We start from the raw sequence: 23311 nt of genomic DNA, 5'->3' as shown, positions 1-23311 counted from the left end.
CTATGGCAATTTGCATAATCCTGTCTCATTTTAGAGTTCCTAATGCTTTCAGTACCTAAATTAGTTACCTCTAAACAGGCTGACTACAGTCCTAAATGAATCCATACTACTTCCAGAACTGTGTATGCTATTATCCCTGGCCCAGGCCAGTCTTACTGTTATTATTACCCCCTTGTTACATTCACCAGGCAAGTTCAATTTAGAAAGAAAAATCTAGAGGCATTTGTTACTGAAAATAGACTGGGCCTGAATATGTATTTTTATTTTTACTTCATTTTTATTGAGATCTTCATAAATACAATGAAACTTGACAACATACCATATGGTGCATAAACATTAACTTACAATACAATCCATTGTCATAAAATTATATCCACAGACCAGTCAGTGGTCTCTCCTGGGACACATCAGTGAACTCATTTTGCTCAAGATCTGAAGTGTTTCAAAGCTATAGAGTGCAGGCAGAGCAAAAAATCCCACAGAATGACAGGGAATCCCATTGTATAAATCCCAGCCCTATTGTTACAGGCTCATAAAAAGATCAAAAAGAATGAAACATGCACACAATCACAAAGTAAACATTTCTAAATAAAATGATGTTGATAACTTACATCGGGTGAAGATCAGATACATAGCTTTTACACAGTGGGAGGTACTGTAAATACTATAGTAAAAGAGCAGGAGTGAAGGAAGAGAGGGTTTCAAAAGCTGGTCTAATTAACTCTACTGAAGTCAACCTCAATAGGAACAAATGAGGCATTGGAAAATGAATACACTGGAAAATCCAAATAAATGCAAGATAATACAACCCCTGTACAATAAAGGATGCACAAAAATATGTAATACATATGAAAATGATACTAAGTATGCTTTTAATGTGAATACAATGTTCACTTTAGTTCTAATACTTTTGACACCCTTTCACGAACAATCATATGCAAGCAACTCTGAATTGTTACTTGATGTTCATGCCCTCTTAAACAGGTAAATTTCTTAAAGACAGGAACTTCCTCCTCTCTGTCAAAGTGTGACCTTTCTTGCCCATTGCTCAGACCTATCCCAAGACTCCCAAGCAATACAAGAAAAATCTGCTGTTTCTCATCAAAGAATGAGAGAACTGGATGAGAATGGAGGAATTTCTGATGTTTTCAAAAAGGAAGAAAGAGGAGGATGGGTCAGGTGTAGTATGAAGAGATGGTGCCTGGTAGAGACCCAGTGTAGAGAAGATGAGATGGTAATGCTGGGTGAGTCCACCTTCCCTTGTGAATACTGTAGTGCCCACCCAATCTCTGCAAGCTGTGAGGCCAGCAGGGACATAGCTTAGGGGTACAACATGGTGCCCTAGACAGTGGAGTACTTACAGCAAGAACAGAACCTACTCACAACCGTTGACATCCTCTGACAAAAAATAGTCCCTTCCTTCTTTCTTTTATTTTCATTTGCTTCCTTCAGCTCCTCTGTCTCCCCTCTTCCAGGTCCTGAGCGGATTTCTAACCTGATCTCTCATTCTTCTGCAATGGGATAAAACCCACTGCTGTTCCACACCTAGAATGTATTTTGAACTTGAAGTGTCACTGTCTATTGCAGGGTGGCTGTGGCAGCAAATCATCTCCTTAGGCTGCTAAGCATTGCACTTTGGGTATGCAAGCCCTTAGAACATGACAGATTTCTATGTAGCAATGGAAACAAGACTCTTTCTTATCCCAGAGCTGCTGGATAGACGATAAGGCTCACTGTTACATGCTAAGTACCGAAGATGGAAAAAAGTGTTATCTCATATCTGGAGACAGATAAGAGAAGCAGCTGTCTGAAGCAGATAGAGGTCTTTCAGGTATGTATTTTTATTCATGCATGATGACTGAAAGTAATGATAGGTCAGGGTCATTGTGCTGTCATTGGTGAAGACAACTTCCTAGTTTCATTATGACTACGTTCCTTGTTAGCTTGGTATTTCATACAGAGTTTTGACATATTAAAATTAGACACAAAACATCTCACATCCAAGAGTAGCTGCTGAAGGACAAGAATTGAATGGTTTTGTTTTGTTTTCAGCCAGAAAACAATATTTATCCATTTCTCAAAATAATCATATATACCCCCTAGCACATAATATATATATTTTTTAACTTAAAATTACATTGATTTAAAAAAGGATTGTATTTCAGCTTCAGAATAGCTGCAGGTTCTTAAGATGTGAACGTTTTTCCCCTAATTCCTATTTCTTGAATATGACATTGTTTCAGTTGTTCAGCACTGGCATCTGTACCTTGTCTTGACTTCACAGATTTCCCTTTCCCTGTTTGAACATGAAGATATGCTACAAACCAAGAGGATGAACATTTCCACACCAACTTTAAACTGCTGTCTATGAAATGAAACCAGCAAAAGAAACAGAGGACTTACAGCCTTTCTCAATCTGAAGTGTTAGTGATACCTTGTTCTTATCACACAGCTTCAAAGTGTTTTTAGAAATACAGAATATGAGTGCCTGGCCTTCACGGGACACTTTCAAGCTGAAAGAATGAAGAACGAATAAAGATCTTCTGACCTCATTTGCCCCAGATCTGTTTTAATATGGTAAGAGTAAGGTTCACAAAGTCTGAAAAACAACCTCATATGCTTTGAATACCAACTTCTAGATTTTTGGCATTCAAAGTCAATTGTTGCAGTCTCTGCAGGGAGCATAGGAAACATTGTTTAATTGACCCCTGAAAATATGACATGCACAGAGTACCTCATAAGAAGATTATTCCATTATCTATTTTCTGTCTTTTTCACAATCCACTGTTGGGAGATGTTCCCAGGTTTTCCATCCCCCTCCCCTGTGAACAAGCTGAGTATTCTAGATGAATTAGTTCCTCCATCTGGGTTTCTTAGTGGCTAAGATCTAGTATTTAATAGAATATAAGATTTCCAAGGTTTTGCCATGATGGCGAACTCTTGGCTTGTCAGTTTGTTACAGGTGAGACTTCCAGAGGAGACTTCAAAACACAGCGACCCATCCGCCTTAATATTCAATACTGAATGGTGATGTAATTGCAAATTTTATAAGAGATAAGGTATTCTTGATCATAATTCCTATCCTCCTATCATCTACTGTAATCTGGATGTTGTTCTTCTCATGATCTTTTGCATATGGTTTGAGTCTGTATTCACAAAAAAATTTATATACACAATGATATAATGTGTCACTCCACTGATACTGTAAAACAGAGATCCCAAGGTCTACTGCATTTCTATCTACTCCATAGGAATTAGGGAAAAAGACCCCAACTAATGAACCCACTGAGAAAAGGATGAAAAGTTAATATCTTTGGTCAACTGTTCATTTTGCTCTCCCGTAGCAGCAGTAGGTGTTTAGCTGGTATGCCAACGCAGCTGGAAGAAGTTGAGATTGTTGTGCACAGGAAGAAAGAGTTACAGGGAAAAGACGTAGACACAATAAACCAGGCTTCATTGTTCTCTTCCTTTTGACTTGTTCGTTAATTGCCCCATAGGAAAGTTTTATCCAAAGAAATTCCAGGGACCATCCCACTGCCTGCAGTCTATTGGTGCACACCAATGTAAACTCTGAGTACGGACCTGAAAGTAGGCTTTGGCTTCCATTTGCTGCTCTTCAGTGTGGTCAGCAGCAGGTCATTTGGGTCTCCTTTATCTAAGCATAATGCCTTCTTTTTAAATACAAGGACATCAGCCAGGAGATGAAGAATTGTTGGCCCTCATCACAGCACATAACCATGGGAAGACCCTACTGCCTACTGCATGAGATATCAAGGACCATTTCTCCACTGAGGGTAGTCATTTAATCAGATCTCTCAAATAATAAAATGATTCTTTCTTAATTCTCAAGAACTCAGGCGAAGAGTTGATAATATGTAATCAAAGACTGAATGCAAAAAAAAAAAATAAAAAAATGAGGGCCTAAAAGAAAAACAGAAGAACTTCTCAAATGAGATTGCAGCTTTGCTGCTAGCTCATGTGTGTATTGCAGCAAAAGAGCTGTTTTATTTATTTTTAGTCCATCTTACTTGTGGATCTACGCTTTTTATTCAGTACTGCAGTGTATCTTTTCAAGACTTGAGGATATCCTTGCCAAACCAGATTTCTGCTCTGAATGTTGAGATTTTTGCCCTTGGAAATTGCCAATAACTGGTATTTCCAAGTAGTTAAAGTTTTCTGGAGTATTTTTTGGATGTGATAGTTCAGAAGCAAAGGAAATCCTTACAAAAGAAAGTTGGCATCAGAATAGCTGTAATTAGTAGAAGCAAAGAGGACTACAGCAAGAAGCTGGAGAAATAGTACTTCCCAAGTGGAAATGGAGTAGGCTTCCAGTCTGGAACAAGTAAAATACTAACTGCAAAAAGCATGAGAAAAGGAGGAAAAGTGGAATTTTTCTTAGATACTGAGTTATGGATTGCAGAGAAAATGCTTGAAAGTTGAAAGACAAAGTGCATGCAAACTTAAACAATTTGCCTGAAAGATGGTTGCTCAAGGAAGCTTTGCTTCCAGATGAAGATGAAGCATCCATCCTTGATATCACTGTTTCTTCCTCCTTGTGGGTGAAATCTAATTAATTAAATATTTTGTATTTGAAATTTCAGACAGGGGAAGGAAGAGAAGTGGAAAATAAAGAGAAATGAGAATAAGCACCAGTGCTTTTAGAGGTCAATAGTATGATTCTGCTTGATTCATCATTTTTAGTTAATAATGATGAAAAAGAAGGCTGTACTATTTTAGGGTGCTGTAAAAGGTGAGAATTCCTTTCTGATCCTTGTGAATGGTTTAGGCACTGAAGCATGAGTTTTATTTTCTTCCTTCTGGCTGAAGAACAATTTTACCTCTAAATATCTAGCCATGTAAATACCACCTTCAATTTCTTCCAAATTTTCCAGCCTTTACTCCATCTTCTCTCTTAAAGTTTGGGAGGAGCATAAAGAAAAACATGTTTTTACTCCATCAGCACATCTCAGTCTTGGTCAAAGCCTGATCTAGTGCCCAGTGAACAACTGATGGGATATCTAGATATTACATTTGCTTTCTCTCAGGCTGCATAACCTACATTTCTGAAATCTCTTGCCAAATCAATTAATTCAAACAGAATTTACCCTCAGATACTTCAGAAACAAGCTAGAGCAATTGCCAAAACATTAGTGGTTATTTTCATAAACTTATAGAAGATGAGCGAGTTCCTAGAGGACAGAGAGAAAGAATGTTATACCTACATTTAAACTGAGATGAGAGGAATGGGGTTGTTGGGGAATATCTAGTGAATTATAGATCCTTCAGCTTAACTTTAGTACTTGGGAATTTACTGGAACAAACAACCAGCTTTTTAGTATCTGGAGGATAACGAAGTGGTAAGGAACAGTGAATACGGATTTGTGAAGAACAGATTGACAACAAGCCAACCTAATCTCCCTTGCTTTGATAACGAGCCTAGAAGATGAAAGATGAGAAAAATACAACACATTTTGATTTCTGTAAGATATTTACAAAGCTCACTGTCAAAAACAAGATGGGTCAATATAGCCCAGGTGAAATAAGAGTAAGACAGACTGGAAGATAACTCAAAGAGCAGCTATCCAAAACTCAGTGTCTCAGCTAATGGGAGACAACACCAAATGACCATACAGGACTTTGTTTCATGTCCAGCTCTATTGAATATTTATACTAACACCTCGGATGATGCAGTACAGTTGTAAAATGTGAGGATGACATCAGGCTGGGAGATGCTTCAAGCACTTGGGAAGATCGGGTTAGAGTTAAAAATGATCCTGATAAACTGAAGAAAGGGTAAAAATCAATATGAGAAAATTCAATAAGGGCAAATTGAAAACAGAAGCCTCAGAATAGCTAAATCAAATGCCCAGGAATATAGAAGTGAATAATAACCTAGGAATCAGCATTGTAAGAAAAGAGCTGACTACAAACTGAACAGGAGCCAGAGCCTCAATTCATGGGTTGTGGTAAAGGAGGAAAATGCTATTCTGAACTGTATCAACTGTGTTATCTTGTGCCTTGAGCGTATTGTGTATATGAAACACTTATACTGGCATCCTTAGCACAGAAAAGCAGTGCAGCACAGCTTTAAGAAGATGGAGCCAGATTCCCAAACTTATAATTTGAACAACAGTCAGAAAAAGCAGGACTTGGGAAAAGGCTGAAAATTTGTATATGCTGAATCGAGAAAAAGAAGTCCAGACTTTATTAACAAGTATAATCAGAAGAGTGGTGATCTACTTTCTTAGTTCCTAGGGACAGCTAAAGGTGCAGTGAACCTACTTTGCAGCAAGAGGAATTTAGGTTACAAGCAAATCAAACTTTTAGTACAAGGTGAGTGAAGTATTGGAAGAGACGACTGACAGGAACAGTGAAATCTGGACTTTTGTAGCTTTTAAGATAAGGTTAGGGAGTAGGCTACTGGAAGTAGTTCTGGTGACTTTTGATCTTGTATCAGAAGCAAAAGACAGAAGGAAGTTAAAAAAGTCTTACATTTCTATGATCCCAAAACATATAAAATTATATCTTACAATGAAGAAAAGTTTGAGTACTCATTTATTCTTGTCTTCTTCTACCATTCCTTTGGGTCTTTCCACCCTTCTGCTTCCTCCTGTTATGCTGAATCCACACGTGCTGTGAAATGTCTCTACTGTGCAAATGCTCAAATAAACCAGTTTTATTAAGTGGTAGAGGCACGGCTGATACATTTAATCATATGTGAACATAACAAATGAACCCTAGGATGCTTAGCTTTTCTCATGATAATTAGAAAATATTGAGAAATTGGTTGTTCCAGGAGGGGAGATGACCAGAAGGTGCTTATCTGTGATTGCTGTATTGTAGGGCTGTCTGGGAATAGTGTATTAACCACAATGGCACTCTGCTCCCACTTCTGTAACAGCAGTGTTTTCATAACAGGTAAATCAGTCCCAAAGTCATTTTTTTTTAAGATTTTCTCTGCAAGTAGGAGGTTGTGCCCTCATTGGGATTTTTGTGGTATAGAGTACTCTGTAATCCCTATAACTGCACTAAGGCTGCAATTTTATTTCAAAAACGATCATAAAATGATGTCGTATTGATTCACAAGAGGCTTCTGTTTCTGTATATGTTAACTGAAGCTTTATTAAAGCTCAAGTTAATGTAAGAATGGCAGATAGTCAGAACTCCCCTTAGCTTGTAAAACACCATTCTTCCCTATTGCCTTTCAAATCCCTATGTAAGAACTACCCACACGTTTTTCTTATTGATTCCAGTCTCAGAGTACGGTTTCACAGTCCAAGTATCCAAGTGAAAATAATTAACTGATCCTTCCTGGTAAGTACAACACAATTCCAATAAAACAAAGTTTGAGCCCCAGTGATTCCATCATAAATTGTTATACAACATCATGGGACACAGTAAGTAATGCACACTTTGCATTAGTTCAGGCACAGAAGACCGTAGCTATTTCTGCCTTTTACAAATGATTAGAACTTACTGTAATCGTGTATGATCTTTCTCACCTCCTATAAGTTCACCTTCCTGTTTATCTAAATTCACTTACAGCTGGCATCAATTCACTTCTGGCCTATGCAGTCTTACAGCAACGCTCTGCATTATTGCATTCAACCTTGGATGTTCATATTTCAAAAGCAAGAAAAGTGCTTTTTTTGTGCATAAGGCTGTATTTTCCCTAAAAGCCTCTGGCCGAGCCTCTAGATTTGTACAAGCTTTGCACAGGACAAATCTCACTTGCTTTGCTCATTTGCACCTTTCAGCATACTCAGGTGAACAGAAACAAGAAAATATCACCTGAGGTTCTGCACAGGCACAGAAAAGAATTACAGTTCCTAACAATATACTTTGTAGGTAGCTTTGACACTCAGATGGCAGAGTTAAATGCTTATATTATATCATTTGTGCCCATTAGCCTATTAACTGTCTCATTAGCAACAATGAGTAACTGCAGGCACAAAATAGGTCTGAAGAAACGAAAATTTTATTCAGGTGCTGTTTATATTACTGTGACATACTTTGGGATGGAAGGGCAATATAAATTCATAGTATTACCTGTCAGAAATCTATCACATCTTCTCCAGCCACTAAAACATCTTTCCTCCAAGAAATACTTTCCCTGCCAATCACAGGATAATAAACAAAATTGAGCTTAAACGAATTTTTCTGCTTTTTAATGTCAGAATGATCTTCACTTGCATAATAGGAGGGGACTGGATTTCTTAATATTTCATTCATCTAAGTTAAAAGGGTATAATATAATAAAATAAAATATACCATAAAGTAATATAATGCATTATAATATGACACATATGAAATGCATGGTGTCCATTTTCCCTAGAAGATATGACATGCTCATGAATACACAACATTCGGTAACCCTAGGAAGGGCAAACCCAACTCATACGCAGCTCGCATCCATAGCAACTTGGAGAGTTCTAAGTCATGTTTAAGTCCAGGGTTTCAGTCACACTGAAGAAATTATCAGATTTTATTAAGATCTGTTGCTGCTCATTTCTAGATAAATATTGAAGGCAGAGTAATAAACCGATGAATGACACAGGCTTAGGAAGCCACAGTGAAAAACTGTGTTTTTAGGAATATATAAATAGGAGAGTGCTATCTTGCAAAACCCAAATAGGGAAAGCATTGCAGGCTGCTGGAACAATGTGGACATAGTGGTCTGGGCTGTCCCATTTCTGCACAGAGACAGTCTCAAGCAACACGGTTCAAAGCTGGAACAGGGTTTTCTGCTTGTTCTGTGCTTTGCCTATGGCACCCTCTATGTTCCCTGCATCTTCCACCTGCCCCAGCTGGCATAGGCACCCAGAAGAATCCCTTTCACAGCCATTTTGATGAGGAACTCTCTTGGCACTGCCCTGGCCAGAGGGCAGGCACCCAGCTCTGGCCTGTGGAGGTCTCAGGGTCCCCCTGCGAGAGTAACACCACAACACGCGGGGCAGGGAGTTGGTGAGGTGGCTGAAGAGGTGGCCTTGACTAAGACATGGCAGAATAGTCTCTGCTCCTTGTCCTGTGCGCCACATGACGGAAGAGGAAAATGCAAATTTCCTTCTCTGAAGGAGTCCTGCTGTTCTGCTTGTGAAGGTTTTCACCTGCTGCTGCAACTTTCCTTAAAAGGCACAGGAGAAATTCTCTGATGACAGACCCCAAACTCCACTAATTTCTGTGAGTGGAGTTTGTAGCAGTAGTCCCTAACCATTTTGCTATGAAGGAAAATTGAATAAACTACAAGAAATGTGAACAGTGATTTGGAAAGAAATATGTCAAGGATGATAAAACTTTTGATTTCTGCTTTAACATTCATTCAGTATTTCGGGAGTAGCTGTAGTGTCTGTCTAATGCTATTAATTAGCATAACTGAGCTTCGTTTGCTGTAACTATTCTTTTCAAACACATGTATTGTTATTTATCCCTTATTTTGTTTTCCCACAAGGCACATTTCAAAACAGCATGTGCTGTTTCTGATGCAATACCATATCAATCTGATTATATCGTACATAATAAAATATGCCCTAAGACAGAGCACTGCAAGATATTTATTTAGAAGGACACCTTTGATGTTATGCAAACTAAAGAAATCTTTAAATTCTACTGAAATAAAAGTGAAATTGGTGTCACCATAATCAATCTTGATCCACTGCACAAGTCAGAGCTCTCTACAAGTGCAATTCTAATCTACTTCTAAATACAAGCTTCCAAATAGACAGCCAAGACAGGCGGATTAGCAATTTGAAGAGGAATTTTCTGAAAGCACAAATAGAAATGCGTTGGTCTAATGCCTATTTTACAAATCATCTTTTCAATTAGAGGAGTTTTACAACTTGTTTAAGAATAACATGCCTGTGTCATTGTCATTGTCACTCTGAAGTAATGCACGGGTTTAAAATTACAGCCTCCTTGAACAGACTTTTGAGGAGCAAATAATGGAACTATTCCTGAGCTTTTTACATGGATACCAATGACTGCAACAGACAGCTGCTTAATATTTCTCAAGAACTATTTTAGACAACTTGTCCATATCCTAGAGAACACAGCAGATTCACTTGTTTCTTAACAATGCAAAAGCACATTTCCTGGAACTTCTCTGTTTTCAAGCAATCTACCACATTCAACAAGAAGCAACAGAGAAAATGTATGCTACAGGAAAGAGAAAAAGAAATAGTAGCGTTACAACATACCTTTCACTATGTTTGCACTTCTCTGTGCTCCTGTCATAAGCAGCTCAGCTTATCACTGCCTTTCTCTCATACACTCCTGGGTAGCACAAGGGGCACTTCGGCAGCTTTGTCCTCTTTTTAACACAATTGGCTCTAAAGAAAAAGTTTCATTTGTATTATAGCATGTGGCAATTTTCAAGGAAAAAAAAAAGACATCACCCCAAACCAATCAGAATATTCTTTGTCTGAAGATCTAGCCTCTTTCTCAACTGATGTACTAGTATGTGAATGAGGCCAGTAATCCATGAGGTGAGGTATACAGAAGCCATTCACTCAAAAAGATGCCGAGAGAGCATAAGCTACGTGGGTGAATGGTGGGAACAATAGCAAACATTTCATGTTGAGGTGGCTGGGAATGAATAATGCATGTGTTGGGGAAACAGTTGCCCTATTCTGGAGTGGGAAGGATGTAAAGCGTGGGTGTGGGAGGTATTTTCCTGATGAAGTTAGCATTTCCAATTAAAATCATCATCTGCATAGACCCAGAAGACACGGTACGATGATAAAACAGTGCACATATATCCAGGGGAGAATCAATTACTGTTATATGGGCCCACAAAGAAACCTGCTCAGATACAAAAATAATATTTTATGTAGGCAGGCAAGCAGGCAGACATACAAAAATGAAACCAAAAGACCAAGAGAAATGTTAACAGACTACGTGTTCTTTTGATCTGTATTGTTTAGATGTGCCATATAAATGAATGCTTCATCTCAGCTGAACCATCCTTTCAAATTATTCTTAATTAAGTAATAATCCCTGAGAAATCTGTCATTACCAACAGTTAGGAACTGGTTTATTATGTTTGCCCCAGGCTATTAATGCTCAGACACAATGGCCACTAATTGCAGTAAGAACTAATTTTCTTAGAACGACACACGGATCTTCTAACTATCCGGCAGCATAATTTTTGTTCTAAAAACTTTACTTTTAACTTGTGTAACTGAAGCATTGATCAGCCAGAAATTCTTTAATCATTCCTCAAAGAAATCACCATTAACAAAAAGAAAGCAGACTTTCATTAGTGCTGTACATTCTTAAATTTTTCTTACAGACAACAACGAGGACAGAGGTTATAATCCCTATAAACAATGCATCAGCTCCAAATCCAGCAATGCCAGCAAAAGCATTTTCAATCAATGCAATGAGCTTTGGATCAGCCCCAACAATTCCTTTAAAAACAAGGGAGGGTGGGGGTGGGTCTGTTATTTCCTAGGTTCACATTACATCTCTTCTTCTGTAACAAGTTATCAAAGCAATAAGAAATTCGTGGGATGTCAATGTCCAAACTATGACATTTAATTCTGTGAGCTGTTTTCAGTGTAGACAAACCAGCTGGCCATAGGAATTACTATTAAGTATTATTAAACTGATAAATTGACAAAATAAATCCAGAGACAGGAAAAAACAAAACAAAACAAAAAAAACCAAAACAACTACCTGGAATTTAAAAGGATTTTCTCCACAAACACTTCTTCCCTGTTCTCAGGAGCACAGTGTAAGGAAAAGGCCTGAAAGAAAACCTGCCATTGTCATTGCATTTCAACGGCACCCACATCACAATTTTAAAAGAACTGCCATTTCAGCTATTTCTTAAATAACCTCTTTCTTCCTCCATAATCACATAGTATATTTCTTTCACCTTTTGACTACTGTGTTGCTTTTTTTTTTTAAATAAACTTACACATTCATTTTGCAGGAAATTATATTTTAAAATGCTTCTCAAAGGTTTTTTTTTTTTTTAATATCCTAACACTTTCATTTGGATTGAATTAATGCTGAATCCTGATTTGCAAAAATAGAGGGAGAGAAAGAGGAAAAAGAAGAAGCTTAGCTTGTATCCCAGCTCCAAAACACACATCTCCAATTCACGTTTCAAAATCAATCTTATTGTAACCTTTATCTGTACTAACAGAATTATTCTGATCCTTCTGAAACACAAACAGCAGCAGCGTAGTTATCTACTGAACTAGAGAGTCAAGTGAGCTTCCTCCACCTTTCTTCACCAGTTCAAGTTTGTTTTCAAGTCTTCAATGCCAGCCCTCATGTTATAGTTTACATATATATATTCTTTTTTAAAATTATTTTATTTTTTTAATGTTCTTCTCTCTCTTTCTCCCCCATTAAGATTCAAATAGGCCAGTACCTCAGCCAATATGTCTAACATGGGTGAATAGACTTGCAGAAAAGCAGGGTCTCCTTTTGTCTGGGCCTGTATGGCTGTAAGTCATTCTGCACTGATAGGCAAGGGCTTCTCTCTCTGTGGGAGACTTCCAATAATTGCCAGAACAAATTAAACTGGGGCTTATCTATTCCTCCCTCCTTTCAGCTTGAAAATGGAGTAGGAACTGAGGAACAAGACCAATTTTAACAGGTGACAATGCAGCGTAGAAATAGATTGGATACAGCTTGTGTGAAGTCTTGCTGTAGCCAGCAGTGGCAGGATGCGGCTTTGATGAGTGGGGTGGTGGTGTGCTCCACAGACCCAGTTGATCCTTCTGATCTGACAAAGAATATTCTTTGTCAGAGTTGGAGGCTGAGAGCAGTACATATAATCACTGTGGGACAGGCAGAATTGAGAAAAGGAATATTTTTGGTCATACTTGTGTGGACTGGGCAGCCCAGAAAAGCAGAGTGGAATGTTACGTGTAAAAAGGACAGACGTGGCATATCTTGAAAAAAAGACAAGAAGTGTATAAGAAGTTCTGATATTCCCCCTTATACTCCCTACACAGTCTCTCCCAGCATGCCCATTTTATGCTGTAGTCTGTGGGCAAGTGTCACAAAGTGCAGAATTAACTCTTACAGAGAAGAAAAGTAATGAGGAGAGTTCTGCTTTGCCTCTGTGGTGAGCATTTGGCTGTCTGTGGCTGAAAAGTGTTTTAAGAGATAATATAGTTATCTAACACATATTTTCTATAGCAAAGAGCTGTCATCTTCTTTTGCAGATGAGATAAAGTGAGTTCAAAGTGCTTTCTCCAGGCAAAGACACACTCAAAGCCATGCAGTGGAAATGAATTCTTTGTCGGTGTCTGACAGAGAGAGATGTGAACCATCAGATTTGAAAGGGACCTTTAATTTTGGGGGCTGCTGAATGCCAATGAGAAGTACTAGGATCTTCCCTTGACCGACATGATTACTGCTATCACATGAGTGTGTGTCAAACACTTTCAGCACACTGTTGTCTGTCAAGCTCTAAAAAAACATCATTCACTGTAAACTAACTTCTCAAAAACCACTCTCCCTCAGTCAGGCTGTCCAATTCTCATAGTGAAGGAGAAATTAATGTGAAAATGAAAATCCAGCAGTGCTCAGTATTAGGTTTCCTTCTATTTTTCTCTGTTCAGCAACTATTCACGCAGAGAACCTCCCTGTGTGTTCTCAACCACTGACCTTCTGATGCACAACTGTGTTGTCAGGATGGAAGTCACTTAAGCTGAAACAGAAGGGGCAACAATATAGATCCCATATATAAAGGCAATAAGGAAATAGGGAGTAAACTGAAGGTTTGTGTAGTGCAGAAGGGACTGAAGGATGAACATGGAAAGAGATGTGATGGGATAATTTGGTAAGCAAAAGGAAGGCTCTCTTCTGAGCGCGAAGAGAGAGACACTGTTCTGTAAAACCTCTACATCAGCCACAGCAGATTTAGAAGACGTTGTTAGATGAGCAGGAAGAACTTTTAACCCAGTCTATCCTCAGGCAGCTCCTAACTGTCCAACATTTTCTGGGTTTAAGATTCACCACCCTCTCATACTATTTGTCAAACCACTGATCATTTGCTCCTCATGAAAGACAGATTCTAAATATAAAAGACCAAAAAAATTCTGAAGCAACTTGCATTAGGGCATTCAAAAACAATGTTCTCTGTGACTCAGTTCCTCATTTGCAAGGCAGGAATAACGTGATAAGAGTATCTCATCTCACTTGAGCAATGAGAAGATGCCAAAATCACTATACATTTTTAACAAAATAGGGAGTAACAGAGAATTTGAAGTGACAGTGTCCTTGTTTTATCAGTATTCCATATCATGGCATCATGCAGCAGGCTGTTTAGTGCTTAAGCACAGTCCTGGGTGCATTTCTCATGTACTACACTTCTAGCAGACTCAGCTATTCCATGTGAATCTGGCTCTGGGAAATGTGATTCTGATTGCATCTCACATTCTTTTTAATAAATTAGTTTCTTCTATTTTATTTGAGTTTCTTCCTCTTCCTCCCCCCTCTTCTCCCAAGGGGATGGAGGGGTGTCAGGCAATTAACTCTTCGAACTGCAACACACAGTTACATACTTATACCTACAGCTGGATACTAATCACTAAAAATGCAGAAGATGAAGTAGATCAACTCAAGAACCATATCACATTTACTGATATTATTATGACATAAAATTTTCATTTGGATTATTTCTTCGTGGGGAGCAAAGAAGTGAAGGGTCTGTTTTATTGAGGTTTTATGGACTTTGAAGGACATTTACAATTGCAACTAATTGCAGTATGGCACAAGTTATAACACTGATTTGTGTCCAAATCAATTTATACTCCTTATAGATCCTCTTCAGTATCATGCCCAGGAAAGCATTGGAGTACCCATCCCTGGAAGTACATAAGAGATGTGTGAGCACCGTGCTCAGGAACATAGTTCAGTGGTGGACCTAGAAGTGTTAAGTTGACGATTGAACTTGGTGATCTTAAAGGTCTTTTCCAACCTAAATGATTCTATCATTCTATGATATTTGGCATAGAACTCAGGACAAGGGTTAGCCTAGCACAGGAAAGCACTAAAATTTTGCTAGTGTCTTTTATAAAGATGAGTTAACTCTAACATCACACACCAAAAGCAAAAAGCAATATAAGAAAGGAAGACATCATAAAAATCAGAGTAATTGAAAAAAAATAAAATGCGAAGTCACACTTTCAGTTCGTAATGTCAATCCTGAGAATAGCTTTTTGACCTTAATAATTTCACCAACTTACGAATCTTAGATAAGCAATTTTGTTTCTTAAACAGCCCATAACTGAATTAATTACTTAAAAAGATGTTGTAATTTTAGTTCATTTCTAAAGGTCTCTGGAGGAAGTTATGTAAAATGCTTAAGAGCTTCATTTTCCATTAGATTCTCCATAAAAAAAAAAAAAAAGAAATGCAGAAGTTTTATAGCATAATTTTCATTTCTAAAAACTATGAACAGTCAGCAAAACTGGAACCAAAAATCCATTCTGAATTGACTTCTTAATAGTCATAAACCCATGAATACAACTAATTCAGAAGCACACACCTCAGACTCTGCACTATTTTAGCCTCATACATTCTTGTGTCCTGCTATTCTTTTTAATCAAGGCAGATAATGGCTAGTCACCACCCAGTAGGCAAATGCTTACTGGGTAATTTTTATAATATAGAAAGGGGTATTTTTATAATCCTATGTCAGTCAGTTTCTGCTTCCCTCTTAAAAACACAGCAAAGCCAATAAAACATACATTCCAGCCAACAAAATAAGAACTGAGGCTTTAGGATCAATTTCAGATATTATTTATATTCAGGAAACCTTCCTTCCTTAAGAGGAGTCAGTGAAGGGGATTTAATGTCTATAAAATGGGCTAGATTGTCATTGGCTTTAATTAGTGCCATGCTGGAGAAATCTGAATATAGGATGAATGTGACCTTTCTCTTTATAAATAGGGAAATGCATTTATGGCAAGTAAATTTTTTGCAGAAAATAAACATCTGAAAGTAATTGCATGCCATGGTGAAGTCAATAGACAGTGATGAATGGGCAGTGCTCCCTGAGGAATGGGTACCCATTTTTCTGCCCAGGACAGACCTCTCTCTCCAAAGCCTCAGGAACTGAGGTCTGACTTTGTTGTGGCACTCAATCTGCCTGGCCTGCTGCTCCAAGTTGGAGCAAAACTGATGACTTCAAAATGCACGAGATCTCCTCTCTGCTGGCTGTGAGTGAACAAATCTTTCTAGAGCCAGGCACATTTACCTTGCAGAACTGAAGTCTATTAGATCTTATCTCCTTACTGTGGCTGTCAAAGGCTTCGTACACAGTGAGGTCTCCATTACAGCATGCTGAAGACTCATCTGCTGCAGCCTGACCTTCACAGCCTCAGCGGGGCCCAAGGACCATCACATCACTACTCTGTCAACTGCTCAATACATCAATCCTCTGGATTGGCCTTGATAGCAAATGGATCCAAAATAGCTTTTCCCTCCACAGTCCTAGATTACTCATTTTTGAATGCTGGACCAAAGTTCAGACATTTTGATCAGACAACCTAACACCCTATCCTGTCTGTTGAAGACCTCCAGTCTTGCTGTTCACTGTGCTAAGGGAGAAGTGGCACCTTGGTGGTCTCATGTCTACTGACTTCATGCTCAGAGCACAGTTCTGAGAAGGCCACTATAGCCACTCACATTTCCTCTTTCTACATTCGTATTTTTTCCCTGATTCAGCAAACCTAAATGCCTAAACAGAAACAGAACCCTTCCTAGATGTATCCCGTGGCAGCTTTTAAGCACTAGTGTCACTCTGTATTTCTGTGGCTTTTTAAAACTAGGGAAGGGGATGTTAAATGTCACAAGTGGGAAATCCCTAAGGAACACCCACACATCACAGATACTTCTCTCTAATTCTGCAGATGATATGTTCTTTCTTCTGAATAGGACACTGAAACGAGCACTTGCTGATGTGAGGCCTTAAAAGATGCAGTAATCCTTTCAACAAGGGCAGCACTGAAATCTTCTGTGTCCTTTCCAAATTCTTATCCAGTTAGTTGCATGTGTAAGACACACTGCTAAGCTCCATCACTAGATGGATCACTTGCTTCCTGCTAATACTTTCTGCCTAGCTAAATTCTCTGTTGTTTCCTCATGTGGCAGTCATCTTCAGTTCCTGGACCACTTGGGAGCATACAGGCTCTTTTACTGCTGCTCTGTCTTATTCCAGATGTGACCTGGGGAAAATTAAATGATTCTAGCCCGTATAAAACCCATAAAGATGAGAGATGCTATAACTGTATGTTAATTATTCATCACTAATGTTACACATACTAATGTTTTCCTCAAATGATAATGCACCACCTGAGTCATAAACATGTTGATAAAGAGCTGTAGTTTTTTTGTTATTACTCAAATTTGGCCAAGATCTTTGCCAAAGAGACAGAATCAAGGTTTTGTGAATATAAAATCCCTTCCTCACCTAGAGATGAATTTAGAGAAGGAAGGAAAATGGCGCTGTTGTCAGTTCCTACTGCACCACGAAGCCCCTGTGCCAGATAGAGCACAATTCAAAGCCACCACTACAGCACACATATGCTGTATATGCACAGCAAGGTTGCAGAAACCTCTGCTGAGCACGGAACTGCTTAACACTGTCTGCAAAATCACCCTGTAGGCTGTCCAGTCTATTAACTACTGATGTCAACAAAAATAGCAACTGGAGATTCCTGTAGCTAAATATATTTTCACCCTGTAAAGCTGTTTTGGGTCTAAACACTAAGATCTCCTCAGAACTGTGTGAAACAGCCAACTCCAGGCAGTAACGCTTAATGGCTCTGTTCAATGTAAACTGTGCACTTAGGAGCGATCATGGTATAATTATAGAAAAATGCATTAACAAATAAAGCTTTAAAGGAAAAAAAAGCACTCAAAATCAGATAGTTAGCTGGAAATGAAGTTGTGAATCTCAGGTAAATTCAATACAAACTGCAGTCACTCTAGATCGGAATAGCAATAAAGAAGCCTTGGTATTATATTGTTATGAATGAGACGGTGAGTGGTCTCCTGTTGTTTCACTTTTTCTAAATTCTGCCGACTGATGCTATTAAAACAAAATAAGATTAAGTTGTAAAGCAGAATCTTTTGCAGTAGTAACCACAGCAGACCAAATGATGTCTGTCTCCAGTTCCGAAAAGGAGGCATCAACGAGCTTCCCACTCAGTAAAACCATATTCACACTGGAATTTTCTTTCCTTGGAAGACTAAGAAAGAGCAAGGATGAAGTGAAACTATGAGCCACAGGCTGTGGGCACCGAGGTGAGGTACAGCGATAGATGTGATCCTAACACCAGATGAAATGTCTGTGTGAATGTGGATGTTTTTTTACCTAGATGCCCATGCACATTTATTTTTAGTTAGCTTAACATCAGGTAAAACTAAAACATTTTATTTTAATCACTGCCCATAAAGGAGAACTTAGAGGGGAACCATGACTGGCTACTTCTGGGAGGAAGGAGAAGGAGTCAGAGCTGGAACACTGAGTACAAGTTCTGTCGTGGGATACAAACTGGCAAACACAGCTCCCAGCCCCAGTCAGACTGCATCCAGTGCACAAATCCCACACTGTGAACTCTCATCCAATGGAGAGCTGTCAAGTACTAGTTTCTAGCAAGTGGGAAACAGTAGTCTCCCAAACATGCATGGTTTGAAAGGCCTGCAAGTGAGCTGGGAGACTCCACCTAGGCGACCCCGTATAAATCCAACTTTGCTGGCATTTTCTTCTAGTCTGGACTGGAAATGACAATGAACACTACAAGCAGCAGATACGCATAGTAAGTTCAAAACTGTTTTATGTTTTGAATGTGGCATTGCATTAACATGATGAAAATCAGAAGAGCTCATGCTCAGTCACTTAGATTTGTCTAATCTGTCCAGAATGAAGAACTATATAGGGTCACAGAGCAGTTATCTCAGTCTTTCATGTCAACAGATGACAAGATTTTCGTTACACAGAAAAATTGGAGATATAGACATCTTCTGGGGCTTTATCACTACACATCCTGGCTGCATGCCTCAGCAGCACATGAAATATGCAGCCCATGTCAGCTTCTCAACAGGCACAACCCTGGCAGTTCTTGTGAGCTCTGGTCTCAGCAGTAGATAAGATGCTACGCATCATTAAACCAGTACCAATCAACCACCTATTACTGGTGCAAGAGAAAGGCTCATTCAACAAGTGTTCCCAGAGAGGAATAATCACTAATAATGAACACTGCATGAATTTCTCCATTATCTGTTGAAGCATTAACCAGAAGACCACAAAAGTGTCTTCTGTGCTACTGAAGCTTGAGCACAAGCACTAGAATAACATGCCAAAAGCTGTTTGAAATTAGATATTTGGAATCATGTTTACATACTTGTTTAAGACTCCTCAGCCCTGACAGCTTCCAGATGAAACAGACAACTTATTTGCAGCTACACTATCATGCATCTTAGTGAAGTATGCAATCTCTACTTAATGCAACTGGAAAACATCAATTTCCTATTACATAACAGATATAATTTCAGACTAATCTTCAGTTGAAATGAACACTTCCTTCCAGGCTTCCCAGAAGAAATGAAATCAATTATTTTTTTCTTTCCTGTTGGATATTGTGTGGCAATTGGGATAACCAGAGTAAGAGAAAACTAAAGGGTGAACAATACCAAGTCCCTGATGCTATGCTAGAAGCACTAGGCACAGCCTGCTCTGCACAGACACAATATCACTGCTCTGAACAGCAGCCCTTGTCTTTGACCAAGGAGGTTCCAGGCTAATCTCTGCTCTCTATTAGCAGTTCCGACTCATTGCCATCTCACTTCAGCAGCATGTCACATCTCGTCCTCAGGTATCTCTAAACCACCCTTCAGTTTTCACTCCAAAAAAGATGATATTTTTTCTCCTTTAATGACAGAAGAGAATCACAGAAGGGCTCTAGTTGGAAGGGACCTTTCAGCCCACCAGCCTCAACCCTGTGCCACAGGCAGAGCTGCCATCACCAACTCATGCTGCCCAGGGCCCCACACAACCTGGCCTTGAGTGCCTCCAGGGACGGGGCACCACAGCTTCTCTGGGAATCTGTGCCAGCACCTCACTGCCCTCTGAGTGAAAATTTTTCCCCTAACATCTAACCTGAATTTCCTCTCATTTAGTTTAAATCCATTCTTCCGTGTCCCATCACCATGTTCTTGCACCTTCCACTAGACTCCTTAACATTTAGCACCCTCCCTATGCAAACAGAAAGTTCCTTTCTTTTGCATCTCAGGGTTCACTTGGCTTACAGTGCAGTGGGGACACTGACATTTGACTGTAAGGATGGCACGCAATGTTTACTGGCACCCATTACGCCCATATGTAACCTCCCAGGGCTCTGCAGATGTTCAGAGGGCTCAGGGATGCCCAAGGCTTCCTTTGCCATCAAGAGGGCAGCCTCAAAACATCTGTGTAGCCTTATTTTTGTAGCTCTGCAGCTGAAAAATACAGCTGCAAATCAAATAATGTTGCTGGGAGTAATATCACTTGCATCATCAACCTTGAGAATAAAGGATTTTAGCTGAAATTCACAAAGAAAAAGGATGTACAGTTGTTTCTTACTGCCTGTCAGTCCTCATCTAATACAACTGGAATCCATTTAGCCAACTTCAACCTCTCTTTGACACAGAAGATGTTATAGCAGATAAGGAAGAGGATTATAAGTGATATACCCAAAGGACTTTTTTTTTCCCTTCCACTGCAGCTTAGTATATTAACTTCTCCACAAATATAACTTTTTTTTTAAATGTGCCACACACAGTTGCTTGAGCTGTTGCATAAAAAATGTCATCTTTTTTTAAAGATGTATTTACAGTTTAAAATACGCTCTGAGATGTTAATTTGGAATGAGAATTATAGTGTGCAATTAAAATATGAAATATAGCAGGAACACTGTAGGTTGTAACTGCAATTATTACCAGGAAAAGATGACATGCCTGAGATACAGTCCATCATCGTAGAAGTGCAAGTTCTGCAGGGAAGAAACTACTATTTGTTATGAGGTTACACGCTGCCAGTCACAATGGTCACCTTGATCTTCTCTGCTAAGATAAGATGAAGCCAAGCAGTATCACCAATGATCTAATGCTTGATCCAGTGGGAGGCAACCCAGCCCACAAGCAGGGGGGTTGGAACTTGAATGAAACTTCGAGATCCCTTCCAACCCAAGCCATTCTACAATACTACGATGACCACATATGAAAGCAGAGTATTTACTTGCTTTTAGAAGATAGCAACAATGCTGCATCTTAAGGAAGCCCTGTGTGGTAAAAGTTAGTGACCTTTTAATGGTGACAGTTATATGAAGTGGCTTGAATAATTACCTACGAAGAGATCTTTTTATATATCTTTACAGGCATCCTGCAATGAATGCTCTTTTGTGGCATTTTCATTTCCATTCTAAACCACATTAATGATTCACTGAGTTGGAAAATTTGATGGAAAGAAAAAAAAAATCACAAAATAATTTGCTGCTTCTAATGCTATCGCTTGGAGGCTCTGCTGAGCAACCTCTGTGGCTGTGGTGGATGAGATCCCTCCAATGAAGCAGGGAATATGGGGAACTTCACCTTGCACTGGACTGTCTCACCCCCCTGAATCCACTCTCAGGCAGATGATGGGGGAAAGACCACGTGAAACAGTTGCAAGCAGCAGTAAACAAGCTGCAAACAAGTCTACCAAAGGAAACTCTCATTTGGTGTTGATGGTTTTACCATCCACATCTGAAAGCTTGAAAATCATTGCTTCTATTTAATTCAACATATACTATAATGCAACAGAAATCAAAACGTTGTAAGAAAGGTGGAAATTGAAGAAAAGGAACACATGTAACAGACAACACAGAGCCCTTAAGGCTGTAATAGAGATTAAAACAGCAGGGTTGTTTTTCTTTGTTTTTAGCTGCTTCCCCCCCCAAGATATTCAAGGCAACAGCTACAGAGTAAGAAATATCCTGCCTATACAGGAGAGGAATGTAAGCTTAATTATATCTGTGTGCTTTTGCAGGAAATCATAGAAGTGCTGGACCCACTTGTATTAATCTCATCAAATTCTTTTGCATTATTATAATCCTGCAGGAAAATTAAGCCCACATAGACCTAAACCCTCTCCATTCAAAACAGAGATCCCAAATCAGCAGTTCTTTTCTGTTTTGCATTTTCAGCATAACAGAATAAAATATATGTTTAGAGAATGAAAGCAGGCTCCACAATACCCACACAGACCCATACAGGATATGAAATGGAATTTAGAAGCATTTTATTCCACCTCTCTTTTAGCCTGTCCCTGAAACTTAAAATAGCAGCAATATCAACTGATAACAAATATAAATATTAATCTTCTTAAGGAAAAGTAACCCAAGATCATTATGAAACTCAAACTCAGTTTTGTGAGGTTCAGAAGTGGTAGCATCAGAAGTCTGAAGAAGTCTCCATCAACCTTAATTTTTTTCTGCAGTTTCTTCTGAAAGGACATTGTAGCAAAATGGAGATAAAATGCTATAATGTGATGGAAAGTACTGTGATAACACTGGGGTGGCAAAGTCATGGGTAAATGAGGACAGACCCAAATGCAACAGACCCAGAAGAAAAAAAAAGCAAACAAAAAAAGCCAACAGAAAAGAGCTGCTAACCTTGAGAATGTCTAAGTTAGACAAAAATCTCCACTGCAACACCCTTGCCTTCACTGCCAACCCTTAAATGAGGTCTGGGAAGGGGTGGATCCTGACTTCACCCCTTCTAATCACTCAGGTACATTGCTTGCACCTGAGTTCCCCTGGGCTGGCCCTGCCTCCCCACCAGGTGCTCAATCACTGCTTCAAGCTGTGACTTAGCATTTCTGCTACTGGGGGTTAACCTTTTCTCCTATGAAGCAGCAATAGGACAAGAGGTCCTGGCATCAAGTTGTGCTGGGGAGGTTCAACTTAGATATTAGGAAAAATCTCTTCTCAGAAAGATGGTGAAGCCTTGGAAAAGGCTGCCCAGGGAAGTGGTAGAGTCGCCATCCCCAGAGGTGTTCAAGAAACACGTGGATGTGGCACTTAGGGACATGGACAGTGGGCATGATGGGGTTGGCGGTTAGACTAGATGATCTTAGAGGTAATTTTTAATCTTAATAATTCAATGATTCTATGACTCATGACAATATATATATCAGAAAAATTTTCTAAGTGCTGTTGTAGGTGGGGATAGTTCCACAGCCTTGGGGGTGCGTCTCTATAGTGATGAAGGACACCTGAAATACAAAACTCAAGTAGCAATCATAACTTTCTTTAGAGTTTAAATA

At 39.1% G+C, this 23311-nt stretch overlaps 1 protein-coding gene across 1 annotated transcript in view; it reads right to left on the bottom strand.

Annotated features, from left to right (window-relative positions):
- Positions 1 to 23311, bottom strand: part of CDH20 (cadherin 20) — a 110408-nt gene that overhangs the window by 39388 nt on the left and 47709 nt on the right. Inside the window, exon 2 of the mRNA XM_065752384.1 lies at positions 10194 to 10325. The gene's annotated coding sequence lies outside the window, so the exon portion shown is untranslated. The remainder of the gene's footprint in view (positions 1 to 10193; positions 10326 to 23311) is intronic.

The sequence above is a fragment of the Cyrtonyx montezumae genome, unplaced genomic scaffold (assembly GCF_038088225.1).
Source record: "Cyrtonyx montezumae isolate F1298 unplaced genomic scaffold, pur_monq_1.0 scaffold_8, whole genome shotgun sequence".
In the NCBI taxonomy this organism is placed as follows: domain Eukaryota; kingdom Metazoa; phylum Chordata; class Aves; order Galliformes; family Odontophoridae; genus Cyrtonyx; species Cyrtonyx montezumae.
This window is presented reverse-complemented; position numbering and strand designations above follow the sequence as displayed.